Source organism: Gorilla gorilla, chromosome 6, assembly GCF_029281585.2.
Source record: "Gorilla gorilla gorilla isolate KB3781 chromosome 6, NHGRI_mGorGor1-v2.1_pri, whole genome shotgun sequence".
Taxonomy (NCBI): Eukaryota; Metazoa; Chordata; class Mammalia; order Primates; family Hominidae; genus Gorilla; species Gorilla gorilla.
The window spans coordinates 91331760-91350125 of record NC_073230.2 but is presented as its reverse complement, the minus strand read 5'-3'; the positions used below and the strand labels follow the sequence as shown (position 1 = coordinate 91350125).

At 38.1% G+C, this 18366-nt stretch overlaps 1 long non-coding RNA gene across 1 annotated transcript in view; it reads right to left on the bottom strand.

Annotated features, from left to right (window-relative positions):
- LOC129534641 (uncharacterized) overlaps window positions 1–18366 on the bottom strand; it is a 215458-nt gene that overhangs the window by 166227 nt on the left and 30865 nt on the right. The window contains exon 2 of the long non-coding RNA XR_008681291.1: window positions 16963–17067. This is a non-coding gene — a long non-coding RNA (uncharacterized lncRNA). The remainder of the gene's footprint in view (window positions 1–16962; window positions 17068–18366) is intronic.

The following is an 18366-nucleotide window of genomic DNA, read 5'->3' as shown; positions in this document are numbered from 1 at the left end:
CATGTACACAAAGTTATGAGGGCCAACATATTTTACAGCAGTGAGCAAAATTGGGAGCAAAATAAATGTCTTCCAAGAGGGTATTAGAAAAATGAAGTAGGTCTGAATACTGTTTGTGATTAAAGGATGAATTAATACATGGACAGATCTAAAAAAAAAATAGTATGATAAGAACGATTTTTTTTTTAATACAACTTATAAAAAACCTGTCTGCCTAATGGAAACTTGGGGTGGGGGAAGGTATGGCCAAGTTACCATGAAGTTTGTAATGAAATATTTTACTTTTAAAATAACATTTTACTTTTTCAAAGTAAATTTTCAATGGAAAGTTTTAAACAATATTTTACTTTTCTAAAATAAACTTTTGATGGAATAATACATATCTTAATCTATCAATAAAAGAACCAAACAGATGCAAACCAAATAGGATTAGTAAAACTGAAGGGAGAAACCATTTTAACCACTAATGTATGTATTTGAAAAAAGGAAAATTCACATATTACGCATGTAATTTTAAAAAACATTAACATAAGGTGAGAATTAATTCAAATACTTATAATTTATTCTGTGTTATTGGCTTATAGGTGATGATTATGTGCTTCTTTATTCTGTGATTTTCAAATTTCCAAATACAAAAAGAAATACAACCCAAATAAGAAAGAATAAGCAGGAAAAGGAAGAAACAAAGGAAAGAATGTAAGGGAAAAAAGTACAAAAAATGACGGCTTATATTTTCAAAGCTCACATCTGTTGGGTTTCAGGATGTGCACACACTGGAGGAATACAAAAGAGGAGAATATCATAAAGGTTCTGGTATTAGGAAAATTGGTACCAAGAATGTACCTGGCACGGCATTAAACACATATGTTTAAGACAACAAAGTTAGTCTGGTGGTTTGCCTTTCTATTTAGTGTGTGTGTGTTTTCTATATTGGAAAAGGAAGAGCAAAGAAGAAATATGCTTAGTGTATAGAATCTAGTATGATATTCACAGGAAACAGAAATAAAGTTGAGCTTTTGAAACTCCAGTTAAAGTTGTATAAAAAAATCTGGAAGTCATAATTAATGCGTAATGTGTCAGGATCAAAATTTGCAAATATCTTGACAAGCTGGAAACCAACAAAATACAATTTATCAAGGATGATTCATTCACTTTGTTGTGTGTGGGGGTGGGTGGGGCATATTTATGTGCTCCATGGAGGTTACAAAGATAAATGAGAAGTAGTCACTGCCAGGGATGATATAAAAATATTTAGCCTCTAGTATGACAATAGCATTAAGCAATCAGAAAGAAGGCAAAAAACCATCAAGTACTCCCATCCCCATCACGGCCCTCACCCTTAAGAAGCTGAGTAATGTAATAGGACAATAAAAAAATGTATTCACTGCCATGCAATACAGAACGTCATTGTCACAGAATACTATAAAGGGCTGGGTGTGTGGGTTTGTGTGTGTGTGTGTGTGTGTGTGTGTGTGCGTGTGCATGTGCTCATGCTGGGTAAGTTTGAGTATGGAGCAGATGAACCTCAAAGAAGGGATGAAACATCAAGAGACGGAGAAAAGGACATTACAAAGAGAAAGGACAGCCTGAGAAAAAGTGTGAACGCAAGAAATTATGGGAATCTTTACCAGAGAATCCAGAATAGATAGCCCAAGGTGGCTGGAAAACGGGTGTATAAAAAACATACATCAGGATTTTGCCTAGATCATGTAAAGTCTGCAAAACAAGCAAATGTGTTTGAATTTAATTATTTAGGTAATAGTGAGTCACTGAAGGTTTCTTGATTTAAAACGAGCAACCAGGCCGGGCGCGGTGGCTCATGCCTGTAATCCCAGCACTTTGGGAGGCCAAGGCAGCTGGATCACGAGGTCAGGAGATCGAGACCATCCTGGCTAACATGGTAAAACCCCGTCTCTACCAAAAAATACAAAAAATTAGCCGAGTATGGTGGCGGGCGCCTGTAGTCCCAGCTACTCGGGAGGCTGAGGCAGGAGAATGGCGCAAACCTGGGGGGCGGAGCTTGCAGTGAGCCGAGATCGCGACACTGCACTCCAGCCTGGGCGACAGAGCAAGACTCCGTCTCAAAAAAGTAAAAAATAAAAAATAAATAAATAAAACGAGCAACCTAACTAGAACCATCAGACAAGTGAAGTATTCCATCTTGAGCTATACTCATTATCTCCTTTTGTGCTAGACAGAATAATGAACCCCCAAGGCATCTGTGCGCTAATTTTCAGAACCTGTGAATATGTTACCTTTGCAGATGTGGGTAAGGTCAAGGGCCTTCTGATGGGGAGATAGTCCTGGATCATCAGGTGGGTCCAGTATCATTACCCGAGTTTCTCAAAGCAGAGAACCTTTCCCGTCTGTCAGAGAGAGATACAATTTGAGAAGGACTCCTTCTTTATTGCTGGCTTTGAAAATGAGGATGGGAATCATGAATCAAGAAATGAAGTGACCTCCAGAACTGGGAACAGTCCTCAGTGGACTATACACTTGAAAAGGGGGAGCTCAGTCCTGAAACTGCAAGGAATTGAATTATGCCAACCACTCGATAAGCAGGAAACAGATTCTCCCCTAGAGCTGCTATAAGGAAATGCAGCCCTAGGCAACGTAATGGTATCCTGGTGAAATCTGTACTGGACTTCTGACCTACAGAACTGTAAGATAGTAAAGGTGTGTTTATGATGCAAAGTTTGTGGTAATTTATTATAGCAGAAATAGAAAACTAATACTTGTATATTTTAGGCACTTTGGTTCTTTCAATTCTTCCAATGAATCATACACCCTCCTGCCCCAGAGTCTTTGCATGCATTTTTGCATCTAACTGGTATACCTTGTCTCAGATCCCACCACCTCCACAGCCTTTGCGAGGAAGGTTTCTCTCTCTCTGTGCTTTATGATTGCTACTTTCTCAGAAAAGCCTCCATCAAATCTGAATTTCCACTGTGGCATTGTATCTCAAAGTCTCAAAGTCTCTTGCTCACTCATTGCAGATGTTCAGTAAATATCTGCATAAGAAAGTAGAATTTATCAGCAATGGTGTACCTCCAAGTGTTCATTTGCTCACACAAGGTAGTATCCACCAGATTGCTCCTTTGTAAAAGAACTTTTTTATGTCTCTAATAAGTATTCTGTGTGGCAATAATTTGGGACCCTGTGAATGTCTTCTCTCCTAATATTTGACTCAATTGTTTTAGAAGTCATTAATGATCCTTGCTATATTTATTGATATAATTGGACACAAAATTGTAATATTCTAACTCTAACTTTTCTTCTATTTATTAGCTGATATTCTGTTAAGAAGAGTATTCTTTCCTCGGCCTTCAATATTGCTATGGACATATATATATGTATATATGCACATATACATATATAGCCATATATATATATCTGTATGTATATGTGTGTGTATATCCATATGGCTATAAATGCCATACATATATATATATATATATATATAGCTGTATGTATATGTGTGTATATCCATATGGCTATAATGCCATATGGCTATATGGATATACACACGTGTATACATACATATACACACATATGCATGTATATATGTATATTTACACACACATATGTAATAGTTTTTTCCCCCTGAATGTGATTTAATTGTTGTCATTACTCTGATGCTTGTCTCTAGTTTGGCCAGAGCTGGCCCCTTCAAGGCAACTGCTGTGTCCTTTTCATAACATCATGTTAGACTTTGGTTACTTTCTTGCTTCCTGGCACAAATTTTTCCAAGCTCACCTATTTTCTCTGCCTCAGACCTAGAATCATGGAAACTAAAAGGACAAAAAGTGACAATTATCTTATAGAAAGAAGTTTACTACAAAAACACAAACTATTTTTGTCCTTATACTGAGTATGGTATAAAATACTTGAGGAAAGTAGGCTTAAAACTGCTTAATAAAAAATTTGTATTGAGAAATAAATCTGTACATTTGTATTGAGAAATAAATCTGTACATTTACAGTGAACTCATCCTTGACAAAGGTACCAAAAAACATACATTGTGGAAAAGACACTCTCTTCGATAAACAGTGCTGGGAAAACTGGATCTCTATATGCCAAAGAAAGAAACTAGACCCTATCTCTGGCCATTCACAAAAACAAAATAAAAATGGATTAAAGACTTAAACCTAAGACCTGAAACTATGAAACTACTAGAGGAGCATTGGAAAAACACTGTAGGATATTGGTCTTGGCAAAGATTTCTTGAATAAGATCTCAAAAGCATAGTCAACCAATGCAAAAATGGACAAATGAGATTAGATGAAGCAAAAAAAAAAAATATGCACAGCAAAGGAAACAACAAAGTGAAGAGGCAATCCATAGAATTCAAGAAAACATTTGCAAGCTACCCATCTGGCATGAGATTAATAACAAGAATATATAAAAAGTACAAATAACTTAGGAAAAAAATAATCTGTTTTTAAAATGGGCAAAAGATCTGAATAGACATTTCTCAAAAGAAGACATACAAATGGCCAACAGGTATATGAAAAAATGCTCATCATCACTAATCAGAGAAATGCAAATTAAAACTACAATGAGATAGCATCTCACCCCAGTTAAAATGGCTTTTATGCAAAAGACAGACAATAACAAATACTGGCGAGGATGTAGAGAAAGGGGAGACCTTGTACACTATTGGTGTGAATGTAAATTAGTACAATTGCTAGGGAGAACAGTCCAAAAAACTAAAAATAGAACTACCATATGGGCTAGCAATCTCACTACTGGGTATATATCCAAAAGAAAGGAAATCAGTATATCAAAGAGATATCTTCACTATCATGTATATTGCAGCACTATTCACAGTAGCCTAAATAAGGAATCAACCTAAGTGTCTGATATGGTTTAGCTGTGTCCCCACCCAAATCTCATCAACAATTGTAATCCAAATTGTAATCCACATGTGTTGAGAGAAAGACCTGGTGGGAGGTGATTGGATCATGGGGGCGGTTTTCACCATGCTGTTCTTATGATAGTGAGTTCTCATGAGATCTGATAGTGTTATAAGTGGCAGTTTCCCCTGCTGTCTCTCACCTTCTGCCATTAAGACATGCTTGATTCCCCTTTGCTTTCCACCATGATTGCAAGTTTCCTGAGGCCTCCTAGCCATGCTTCCTGTTAAGCCTGCAGAACTGTGAGTCAATTAAACCTCTTTCCTTTTTAAATTACCCAGTCTCAGGTAGTGTTTTTAATAGCAGTATGAAATGGACTAATACAGTGTCCATCAGTGAATTGACGAAGAAAATGTGGTACATACATACATTAATCATCCATAAAAAGAAGGAAATCCTGTTATTTGCAACAACATGGATATAACTAAAAGACACTGTGTTAAGTGAAATAAGCTAGACACGGAAAGATAAATATTGCATGTTCTCACTAATATGTAAGAGCTAAAAAACAATTGAACTCATGGAGATGGAGAGTAGAATGATGGTACCAGAGGCTGAGAAGGGGAGCCGGGAGGTTGGGGTAAAGAGTAGATGGTTAATGGGTACAAAAATACAGTTAGATTTTAAAAGGAGTAAGATTTAGTGTTCTGTAGCACAGTAAGGTGACTATAGTTAATAATTTATTATGTATTTCAAAATAAAACTAAAAGAGTGAAATTGGAATGTTCCTAACACAAAGAAATAAGTGTTGAGGTGACAGATACTTCAATTACCCTGATTTGATCATTATGCATTATATGCTTGTATCAAAATATCTCATGTACACCATAAATATGTGTAAATATGATATATCCAAAATAATTAAACACTTAAAAAATTTTAAAGAAATCATTGAAACACCAGAAAAATGGCTCAAAAACAGATGGACAATGTGAAATTGAATGAAACTCTGGCTCCACAAAGTTTGCATAAAACTTAAAGTTTCCCTCAAATACTTATTTGAAATCAGTAGCAAACTTGAAAGTGCGCCAGAATCATTGGAAGAGCTTGTTAAATAGATTGCTGGGCCCCACCTCCAGGCTTCTCATCCAGTAGGTTTGAGTTGGGGCCTGAGAATTTGCATTTCTAACAAGTTCATAGGTGATGTTGATGCTGCTGGTCTGGGAATCTTACTTGGAGAACTATATGTTATAGAAGTTATCCCATTTGATTCTTTCGTTTTTCCCTGATATGTCCTTTCCCTGATGTGTAGTCTGTACATCACTGAATTTCAGTCATATTATTCCTAGTACCTACATACTTGTCTGGATAATTATATATTTGTGAGCAGGGAAAACCAGATTGGGGAGGGTGGTGGATTGGGGTAAGAAGCTGGGATTTGTTCATCTGCTGGCCATCAGGGGGAGTGCTGGTCAAGTTTTCTGCTAGAATCCTCTTAGAAGTTGTTAGCTCTTTCTAGGACTCTACATTATTCTTCTCTAATAGGTCCTCACCATCCACTAAATAAATGCAGTATAAAAGCTTCTATCTTGAAAAAGAAACCACCTCTGGCCCCACATGATTTTGTTCTTTTTTTTCTCCTTTATAGCAAAATAGCTAGAAATATTTGACTTCCTGTCTTCACTTCCAGACTTCCCTTCCCATCTCTACCTTCTCTTGCACTGGGTCACCACCACCTCCATGACGCCAACTCTATGGCTCATTCCTGGTTGTCATCTTACTTGCCCTCCCAGCAGCGTTTGATAAGAGTGATTTCCACCCTCATATGTTTCTCTTCTTTGCTTGCTCTCCTCCCCTTCTAACTTCTTGTTTGCTGCATCCATCTCCTTCAGTGCTCCGAAATACCCTAGTTTCTGAAATGGAATATCTACTGTTCTCCATGTATATGAACTTCCAGGTGATCTCATCTGGCTTTAAATATCATTGCCATACCACACCATGAATACCATTTGATGATGGCTTCCCCACCCCACCTACTCTCTACTCTTGGCCTAATCTGCCTGATGTGTTATTTACAATCTGATGTACCTAGGATCTCTGCAAAATGCACCTTAATTCTTGTCTAAACTTCTACAGTCTCTCTGACAACTCTTGTATTCCTTCCTCCTGACTTCTCTTTAAAACTCAATAATGAAATATCTTTTTACTTGTATCTTTTCATTTCTTTCCTTCACAAGTGACCCTGTGACTGAATACTTTATTTTTATCTTTTTTTTTTTTTTAGATGGATGGAGTCTAATCTCACTCTGTCACCCAGGCTGGAGTGCAGTGGCGCTATCTCGGCTCACTGCAACCTCTGCCTCCCAAGTTCAAGTGATTCTCCTGCCTCAGCCTCCCAAGTAGCTAGGATTACAGGCATGCACCACCACGGCCGGCTAATTTTTGTCTTTTTAGCAGAGGTGGGGTTTCACCATGTTGGCCAGGCTGGTCTCAAACTCCTGACCTCAAGTGATCCACCCGCCTCAGACTCCCAAATTGCTGGGATCACAGGCATGAGCCACTGTGCCCAGCCTGTGACTGAATACTTTAATTTATCCACATGCCTAAGCACATTTTCTATAATTACTCCCAGTTCTTCTCATTGCTTATTCTCTAAATCTCTTTGAGATAAACCATATATAACAAAGAACATAATTTTGTATGGAGTGAAGATAATTTTTAAATATGAAGCAAACAGCAATAAGAGAATCTCTTTAGCAATAAAAAGAATTTCTATGTGTATATACATATGCATTTGTATGTATATATAAATATGTGTGTGTATATATACATTTGAAAGCCAGAATAGTCAATGCAGTCTTCACTTTGAAAGATTTTTATCCTAAAATTTGAGAGCCCAGGTTTGATGCTTTAAAACTCAATTCAATATGCCTCTTTTAAAAGATTCATCTTTTTACATAAAACTGGGATTATGTATACGTGCATGAAAAATGAATGAACATCAAAGTCTATTCAAAATGTTCAAAGTAAGAGCTTTTTCAGATTACACTCATAGAAGTTTCTAGGCTTTATAGTTCCATTGAGGCTCTAGATAAATTATCTTAATTGAATCTAAGTTTGTAGCATTGATCCACACACACTGGCCTGCAGTGACACTAGTGAAATACTCTATGTGAAATCAGTCAAGAAATATTTGCCAAATATCCTTTGGGTCAGTGTGCAACTGCAGCGATCAAGGGACTCATTTGTTTTTCTTCCTTATTGTAGATGCCATGGCCAATCCCTGGTCTCTGAGAAATGAGGCAGGTCATAAGGCAAAGTGGGCACCAGGTCTATGTCCTGGTGGATTTCAGGAACTGACCAGGTGAAGGCAATGGGATGAAGGAGAAAGGACACAGGGTTTTGAGACAGAAGTGGTCCATCTCTCTCACTTACTAGCTGGGTTATCTCAAAGATTTTATTTAACTCCCTTGAACTTCACCTGTAAAATAGGAAAATTAAGATTTCATAAGTTGTATAAAAATGGAATGTGAAATTATATAACACCACTTTGTAAAGGGCTATATCCACATTCATATCTGTATCAAGCCATACATTCGTTCGCCTACCTTTCTAGAGTCACCTAATTTCCACCCACTTCTGTAATAGAGAGTGCACTCTTAAGTTTCATATGTGAAGTTCATATATCGTAAGTGTAAAAATATTCAAGTAATAGCTACTCTAAACTTTTCTTAAGGTGACATGTTTTCCTATCATGTCATCTTTGTCATGATTTCTTTATTTACTTCATTTCTGGCCAAAATCACATAAAAGCTAACAATTTTTCCTTATGCCATAGATTAGGAAACAAAGCCAAATTCATCCAGTGGTGTTTTTCTGGTTGGAATTTCCTACAAATGAATACTCTCTATTTTGCTATGATATTCCTAATGCATGCAAATTATGCAAGCCAATGGAGACAGTGAGTAAGATATTGAGAACTAGATTGGCACAAAAACACTTCCAGATTTCACTGGCATATGAGGTTACGTCTGCATCAATACGCACATTTTTTAATACAGCACAGGATTCACCTAATACACACAGGCACTTGTGAAATTTCCCTTCCTCAAGTATTTTAGAGTATTTACAGAGTGACAGTCTCTCTCATGTACTTAGAAACCATTTCAATCATGCTGCTGATCTCTCTGCTTGTGACCCATGGGATTGGAAGCAAGGTAGAAGAGAAAGAGGCTCTCTGGAGCTCTTGTTCTCAGTTCATATTACCCTGCTCTCTTTCTTTGCCTTCTGTCCCTCCCTTACCCCAAACAGGAAACTGTGATGCACATCAGTTCAGACCAAAGAGTCTATTGCTCAAATAAATGAAAAAATACAATGCCTTTAGAACTGGAAAACAAAAACAAACAAACAAAAAAAACCCCACTAGAGTGAGAGGTAGTAAGAACCACTAGGTGCATTGTTGAGCTGGATCCCTGGGACTCAATCCCACTGGGGCCTTTGAAAAAGGCATGTGGAAGCACCTTAGAATTGTCCCTCTGAAGGACAGGAGGCAGAGACATTTATCCTCTGACTTTTGTCCTTCACTGGTTGAAGGTTGTCCAACCAGCTGGCTGTGTGCTCAAGCTCAGCAACCTCCTGTAGCTTTGGAGAAAGCCCTGAGGAAGAAAAGGGGAGTGACTCCAGTGCAAATGCTAGCAGACGGAGCTCAGAACCATCCACCATGGCTGCCACTGAAATCAGAGGTGGGCTGAAATGGGATATAGGTGCAAAATGCATCTGTTGCAACTAGTGTCAGTGAAATTCAGCCCATTCATTATGCCTGTAACTTCCATGCAATGATAATAAATATAAGATAACTATCAGAATGAGGGATATTAATAGTCCCTACAGCACCAAACACTTGTTCTACCTCAAGTGCTGGATACAAGGAAAGGCAGTATAGGATGATATGTAGATCATGAAATTCTGGGCTAGACAGATTTGAGTCAAAGTCCCTGTTCCACCATTATTAATTGTATGCTCTTAACAGTTATTCATTTACTGAAGCCTCAATTTTCGCATCTGTAAAATAGTAATATTAATGGCTTCTTCATGGAATTCTGATGTGAAGTATATGAGATAACCAGTATAAGTCCCTAGTTCAATGCCAAGCACAGTGCCTGGCACAGAACAGCCAGCCAATAAACATTAGTTCCTTTCTTCTACTTTATGAAGCAGAACTATTTTCCCTCAAATACTTATTCAGATGAAACAGTGCTAATGTCATCCAGAGAATTATAGGTTGAAAGTTGTATTAGTCTGTTCTCACACTGCTATAAAAAAAAAATACCTGAGACCAGGTAATTTATAAAGAAAAGAGGTTTAATTGGCTCACAGTTCTGCAGGCTGTGCAGGAAGCATGGCAGCATCTGCTTCTGGGGAGGCCTCAGGGAGCTTTTACTTATGGTGGAAGGCAAAGGGAGATCAGGCATCTTACATGGCAGGAGCAGGACCGAGGATGGGGAAGGTGCCACACACTTTTGAGCAACCAGGTCTCAGGAGAACTCACTATCACAAGAATAGCACCATCTGCCAGTGCCAAACCAGGGGTCCCCAACCCCTGGGCCGTGGACTGGTCCTGGTCTGTGGCCTGTTAAGAACTGGGCCACATAGCAGGTGGTGAGTGGCGGGCAAGCAAGCATTACTGCTGGAGCTCCGCCTTCTGTCACATCAGTGGTGGAATTAGATTCCCATAGGAGCGCGAACCCTATTGTGAACTGCACATTTGAGGGATCTAGGTTGCATGCTCCTTATGAGAATCTAATGCCTGACTCGAAACTTTTTAGTTTATCCTGTTAACCACAACTTCCCAGGATATCCTCAACTGTACCCAAGTTTGAAACGTACAAAACTGCCCTACATTGATCCAAAGAAGTTTATTGACATAGTAAAGTTTGCTCAGCAATTCCCAGCAGCCAGCTTTGGAGTCTCAAAATTTCAGACAGTCAGGCTCCATAACATTGGTAGGAATAAACTGAATAATAAAATTAAAAAACCCATTCCTGAGCTTTTGAACCAACATCTCCAGTGACAGGTAGGGCTCGGGGTTCTGAATTTTGTATGATATTATTCTGAATCACACCCAGGATTGAAAATTTTGATTCAACAAACTACTTAAGAAGCTCAAAAATCAGTAAGATTAAAAATAATTTTAAAATTCAAACATTTTAGCCACGTGTGGTAGCTCACACCTGTAATCCCAGCGCTTTGGGAGGCCCAGGTGGGTGGATCACCTGAGGTCGAGAGTTGGAGACCAGCCTGATCAACATGGAGAAACCCCACCTCTACTAAAAATACAAAATTAGCTGGGTATGGTGGCACATGCCTATAGTCCCAGCTAGTCTGGAGGCTGAGGCAGGAGAATAGCTTGAACCCAGGAGGCGGAGGTTGCAGTGAGCTGAGATTATGCCACTGCACTCCAGCCTGGGCAACAAGAGTGAAACTCTCTCTCAAAAAAAAAAAAAACAAACAAACAAACAAAAAAAAACACAAAAAACTCAAACATTTTAGTTTGATCTTTGCTTGGATTTCTTTCCTTCATGCTCTAATTTATTTCCTTTATGCCCCCTGCCTGTGTATTTTCCCACTGGAATCTAAGAACTGGAAGAAAACATGACAGATTTTATGTACTACCTTAAATTTATAGCATTTCCCATGTACATTTATTTTATCAGTGAATTTTCTATATGATCCTGTGGGGTTACAGACAGAAGCTGAGACTCAGAGGAATCAGATAATTGATCAGCTTCCACATTTAGTGGCAGAGCCAGGAACTCAAACACAGATATTTTTTCAGTGATTTTTAAATTACATTTTTACTGAATCACATGAGTTTCACCTAGTTTTGAAGTTTTAAAGGTTTTTTTCTCCTCCTAGTCAACATTCAGAAAGACCTTGTCAATTTTTTTGGCACAAAACAGAAGCCTCCGGGGCAGAATTCTGACCCAGAGACAAGATAACATGATTCTAATACATTTATTCATAAAAATATAAACTAGACTTATATCAAATGTGTTAAAAAAATCATTCTGCCAACACATTTAATTTAGGTGGAAAATATTTGCTTTGCTGACTGGCTGATTAATCAAATCAAATAATTACAACATTAAAATAATTTGTCAGAAAAGGGTGGCAGCCCTCAAACAAAAATAATCTACTGCTTCTCATTAAATAACACATTAATATAACTCATTTTACTGAACGAGCTGAAATTTTCTGTTTATGTTAATTTATATTTCTCTGAGTCCTTAGTTTAGCAAGAATTTGTAATCATTTTCTTATAAACCTTGTATATTACTGATCTGCTAAGCCCGTGACTCCCAAATGAGGTTAAGTTTCCTTCGTATATGCAAACCATCTTGGCACAAACCCTCATTGACTTTCCGGCAGGGATTAGCCTCTTTCAGTTCATCTCTTCACCCACTGATTTCCAGAAGTTTCCCAGGTCATTGCCTTAAAATTCCTCATTTTTCCTATGCTCTGATTTCTTCTCTTGCTGTCAGGCCATCTTTTCTGGGGCAGATGACCCCTGTGTCATCATCTCACTTCTTGGCCATTGTCTTCCCCTGATACTACCAAAAATAGTTTCAATTCCCTCAATTCCCACACACAACTGAGACTAAACCATACTGTTAAAAAGAACTTACTGAAAGCTCAGAGACTAGAGAAACTTAACAGACGGCTGCTGGAAGTCTCTAAGAGACCATGAGTGTCCCTGCTGTTTCCTGGCAGGCCTCTGTGTGGTAGAGCTGTCAACTCCATTCTCACCAAAAAGAAGAGTTCGGTATTTCTTCAACCAAGAGTCTAGGCCTGCCTGACTGCCTCCTCTGCCAAAGATAAGGGGAGCTCCTTTATTCCTAAGGCTCATCTTATTTCCTGTTCTAGGCTGACTGACATTGGGAATATCCATTCTCTTCCAGGGAAAATATTAACTCAAAAATAAGGTGTAATCTCATCCCATGTCTAATACAAAGGGTCATGGCCCATATTGTGGCTCACCCAACCTTACATGAGAAGGGACACCAACAGTCCAATGTAGGTAGTGCTGTGACAACCCAGTTCACTCTTTTTCACAGTATTTTCCATAGCATGAATGAAAAAGAAGATAAGAACTGTCTATCCCATCTCCTAGACCTCTTGAGGGAAAATACTTGAACAAAACTCATTCACATTTTCCAAGAACATAGAGTGTATTTCAGGCACAGGGCAATTTCTGAGTCTATATGGGCCCATTTTCACTATTAACTCAACTTCATTACTACACAGAATGCTGAATGCCAGTCTGAAGCATCTCCTTTTAGGTTAATTCTCAAGAACAATGGGTAGATACTTCCTCATGTCTGCATAACTAGAACAGCTTAACAATGAGCGTTTTCTGCAAGAATCAATTCCAATATCTGCCCTAGAATATTTAAATAGCCTGTGCTCTCCACAAGGGCAATTTCCCATCTTTACAGCTTAAAAGATAGGCTATAACCTTTATTTTAGGTGGATAGATCATATTTTAAATTCTGCTACTTTATATGATTTATCAAATTTATTTAATTCCTATTTAAATTGAGATGGGAACCCTTTATGCTATTAAGAAAAAAATCAACATAAGGCCACATGAGTCAGTCTTTTAAAGAGAAATATCAATTATTTTTTCCATAGGTTAAGAAAGGAGAATATATAACTTTATCAGGTATATGAAAAATAGACTCCAGATCTATTATTATAGTCCAAAAAAGAAAGGACTATGAGAAACAAAGTGAAAGTTAAGAGAAAAAGATAGTGATATTAATACAGATTTAGGCACAAGAGAGAAAAAACTTACATACCCATGCATACACATATGCCTACACATTAAAACACATCCCACATCTAAGACTCCCACATGAGTAAAATGTAGCAGAGAAGATGGCACATTGAAACCAGGAAATACACACCAAGATCACAGGTAATAGTGACCTTATCTTCTGGTACATGCCCACTAGACTCTTAAAAAATCAGGTTTTTGTTTTTGTTTTTCACTGTAGGCACAAATACATACAGCAAGCTATTTAAAGGTAAATCATAATTGATATGATTCTAGACCCCTAAACCAGTACTCATCCTAATTCTAAAAATGTCTTTAAAACCAAAATTGTACTTTTAAGTCCATATTTTAATGTCTTTATCTGCCTCAGTGAAAATTGATAAGATTTTACAATATCCTACAAGGTTTGAAATTAGTCTTTTCTCCAGAGAGATAATCCACTTATTTTAGGAACCTAAATTAGGTGTTCTACAGCCACTTTAACATTTTTAGCACAGAACCCTAAGCTGAACATGCTCTAAACTTTGTTTCTCTAAGTAGTTCTGCACTTAAACCACTCGAACAAGATAGGCCTTAGAATCTGACAAATCCACGTTTAAAATCGGGCTCTGTCATTTCCTAGAAATGGGAATTTAACAAATGTATTTAACCTAAGATTGTGTTGTCTTGGCTCTTGTTTTGTAAATTGAAATGATGTGAAGATTAAATGAGATAATGCATATAAAATAACTAGCTGAGCACTAACACACTTTTTTTTTTTTTTTTTTTTTTTTTTTTGAGACGGAGTCTCACTCTGTCACCCAGGCTGGAGTGCAGTGGTGTGATCTTGGCTCACTGCAAGCTCCGCCTCCCGGGTTCATTAAGCTCAACGAAAGATGTGAAGATCTTTGGACAAGATCTTGTGAGCTTTGCTTGTAAAATCAGAGCACAGATTCTGTATCCAGACAACTGATTTGGAATTTCAGCTTCCCAACTTGCCAGCTTACTGGATCTTGGCAAGTTGTTTAACCTTTCCCATCCTGTGTTGTCATCCACAAAACAAGGATCATAGTGTGCTGGGAAAATTAAATGAGCTATATATGTAAAGTACTTAAAATAGAGAATAGAGCCTAGCACACAAAAGAGCAAGTTTTTGGCTGTTACTGAAATAGAATGAAGAGTCCTTTGCTTAGTGTTCAAGGAAAGTGTACTTACTAAGGTGGCTGGTATACTACCAGTCATGTAATATATGAAGTGGAAGAAAAAAGACCTTCATAAAGATGTGTGCTAGGCTGGGCGTGGTGGCTCATACCTGTAATCCCAGCACTTTGGGAGGCCGAGGCGGGCAGATCATGAGGTAGGAGATCGAGACCATCCTGGCTAACACGGTGAAACCCCGTCTCTACTAAAAATACAAAAAATTAGCTGGGCGTGGTGGCGGGCGCCTGTAGTCCCAGCTAGTCGGGAGGCTGAGGCAGGAGAATGGCGTGAACCCGGGAGGCGGAGCTGGCAGTGAGTGCCACTGCACTCCAGCCTGGGCAACAGAGCGAGACTCTGTCAAAAAAAAAAAAAAGAAAGAAAAAGAAAAAGAAAACTAGAAAAATCCTTGAATTTACGTTTCAAATAATTTGCTTCAGTTCAATACAAAAGATATTATGTGGCCTCTGCTGGTTTGTGCGAACACATCTAAAGAAATGGAGGTATAAGAAATCTGATATCTCACAGGTCTTATCTTCATCCTTTATGTCTTTGGATAAGTGTAGGAGTTCTGTTGTGGGATAAAACTATATCAAGCAAAGACGTTTAATAGTCCCTCCCTCCCATGCCTATGATTTTGAGCAAAAATATACATGAAAGTAGCCCAGGAAGTTAAGCACAACAAATGGCCAGAGAGAACTCTCATCTTTATTTTCTTACCTGTTCAAATTTTCATATACCTCATTTATTTTTTGAACAAATATTTATTAGTTGCCTATGCTAGCACTGGAGTTGTGAGCATGTGAGGAAAGGTGTCTGCTCTGAGTTCACATTCCAGTTTCAAGAAATGGACAATAATCTCTGTTGCTGTATTATATGCTGAAGTTTCCATTTTTTTCCATAGTATATTTATCTCTCTACCCCATCTGTCTCCCCAATCTCTCTCATGGTACCAAGAATGCTGATTTTCTTCCTCCTGGTCATGTGAAAGCACAAATCAAGTTTGAAGAAATTCCTGACCTATCAGCCAGATGAAGATTCTTAGATGTTCTTCCCAGAAACCAGATAAGTCTAAGCCTCAAGGGATGGAGAATGAGAGGGCTCAGTGGCTACTCAAATGAAAGAAGGTAGAGAGGAACTTGCAGTGGGAAGAAGGGTAAACCTTTGGTCATGAGACTATGTAGCATGGAAGAAAGATTATAGAGGCCACGTAAGGACTTGTAAAGCCCCCAGAGGATATGGATGTACAACCCTATATTCCTGGCACACAGTAGGTGTGCAACAGTCATTAGCTGTTATAATTATTGTCCTCTTTATGGTTTTTCAGTTTTAATCATGACCAGTCCTTTCAGCACTGGGAGTCCTGTGTCAAAAACCCTTCTCCATGGCTGGATCTAGACTGCCAATGATATGCCTCCTAGGCGTTTCAGTTGTCTCTCCCTGCCTCTCTTGGCCACTATCCTCCTGCTGCTCACTCCGCCAGGCTTCCAGGATAACCTGACAAGCCCTAATCAGTTTCTCTCTCCTCTTAGGTTAGAGAAGGACACACTTCATCTGACTGACCCACTTCTTTGTCCTACTGTCGAGCTCTGATCTCTCGTTCTCATATGGATGATTTATGTTCATTTCCATACAAAAGTAGGTAGTCTATCTTCAGGCAGGAGTAAGAAGCCTCCTGCAACTAGATCTACTTATATCAATTCAACTTAAAGTAGGTACAAACCCCACCAGAAGAGTAAGCATTCCTTGATATACAAGTCGGAACTATGTAATTAAAACCCAAAATAAAAACTGGCATTGTAAGCATTGTAGTTACCCTCTGTGGCAACACTTGGGATTCTTTGCTGGATTGTGAAGGGGGAGGACCATACAAAGCTCAGGAAGAAATGGTATAATGCTTTTTTTTTGTTACCTAAGTGGGTTAAGCAGTGGGTCTGACAAGTGTTAACAGGACCCATTGTTAAGAAGTAGGCACATAGAATTTTCTGGAAAAGTCACTCACAAAAGAAGAATGATAGTGTATTAGTCCATTTTCACACTGCTGATAAAGACGTACCTGAGACTGGGAAGAAAAAGAAGTTTAATTGGACTTACAGTTCCACATGACTGGAGAGGCCTCAAAATCATGGAGAGAGGCAAAAGGTACTTCTTACATGGTGGCAGCAAGAGAAAATGAGCAAGATGCAAAAGCAGAAACCCCTGAAAAAAACATCAGCTCTCATGAGACTTATTTGCTACCATGAGAACACTATGGGAAAAACCGCCCCCAAGATTCAAATTACCTCCCATCGAGTCCCTCCCACAACACATGGGAATTATGGGAGCATAATTCAAGATACGATTTGGGTGGGGACACAGCCAAACCATATCAGATAGTGTACATCTGAAATAGATTTTGACAGATCTCAAGAATTGAATTTTCCAATTTTCAATTGTAGGAGAGAGGGCAATTTAACTCTCATAAATTTCACTTTATCTTTAATATGCATCACACTTCACAGAGAAGCTGTAAAGATTAAGTCAGATATAAAAGTGCCAAGAACATTGTTTTGCACTTATTGGATACTCAATTAATAGCAATTCCTGTCCTTTCCTTAGGAGAAGGGGCTCAGATATAGTTAGATGCCACCTAGACAATATCTAGGCCCTGGTTGACATTGTTTACATGGCTCTGGTGGTTGTTAATTATTAATATACCTTGAAATCAGTTCATTTCATTCTACTTCAACAGCTTGAAGGCTGTTAGAGTCAAAAAAGTTTTTTCTTCAAATTAAAAGAGACAAAATATTCAAACTTGGTAAAATGTTTAATGCGTGAAAAATTGTTTCTGTTTCCCTGAGTCATTAAAGGGACAGTGTATATCTCTTTATTTGTACTGGGAATTCTTCCAAATTGCATTAGCACTCAATCTCAACCATTCAGAAACTAATGTGTGGCCCTGATATATTGTTATCTGAGTCAATCATATAGCACTCTACCATAAGCCCAGCAATTGGCTCATCATTATTTAACATCCATCATGGTCTTTAGCAGGTAATATGCTATACACAAACAAATTATTGTGGTCTTGACATAAAGTGCAAATTCTTTTTTCTACCAGTTTATAGAAAAATTGAGAGAAATATTTAAAGTGTAAGGGTTCTTTGCATTTAAACTTAATGTATTTTGGGTTTGGAAAGAGTGCTTGTCAGGAAATCATTACTGTGCTGAAGTTTGACTCACACATCTATTTCTGTACTAATCTCCCATCAAGGAACAAAATAGTCTTATCTTTACAGTGCCAATCAATCTAATCCATCAGTCAGCTATCATTTTCCATTTATATCTTTATATGGGATTTTCTGTCACTGCTATATGATAGAACCCCAAATTATTGTCTAGAAGTACATGTCGATATATCACCGCTTTACATCAATGTGATCATTGATGGAAAATTTGATTTTTAAGAAAAAACTTAAACATAAACATCTGGATAAGTGAAACTTTTATTGACATATT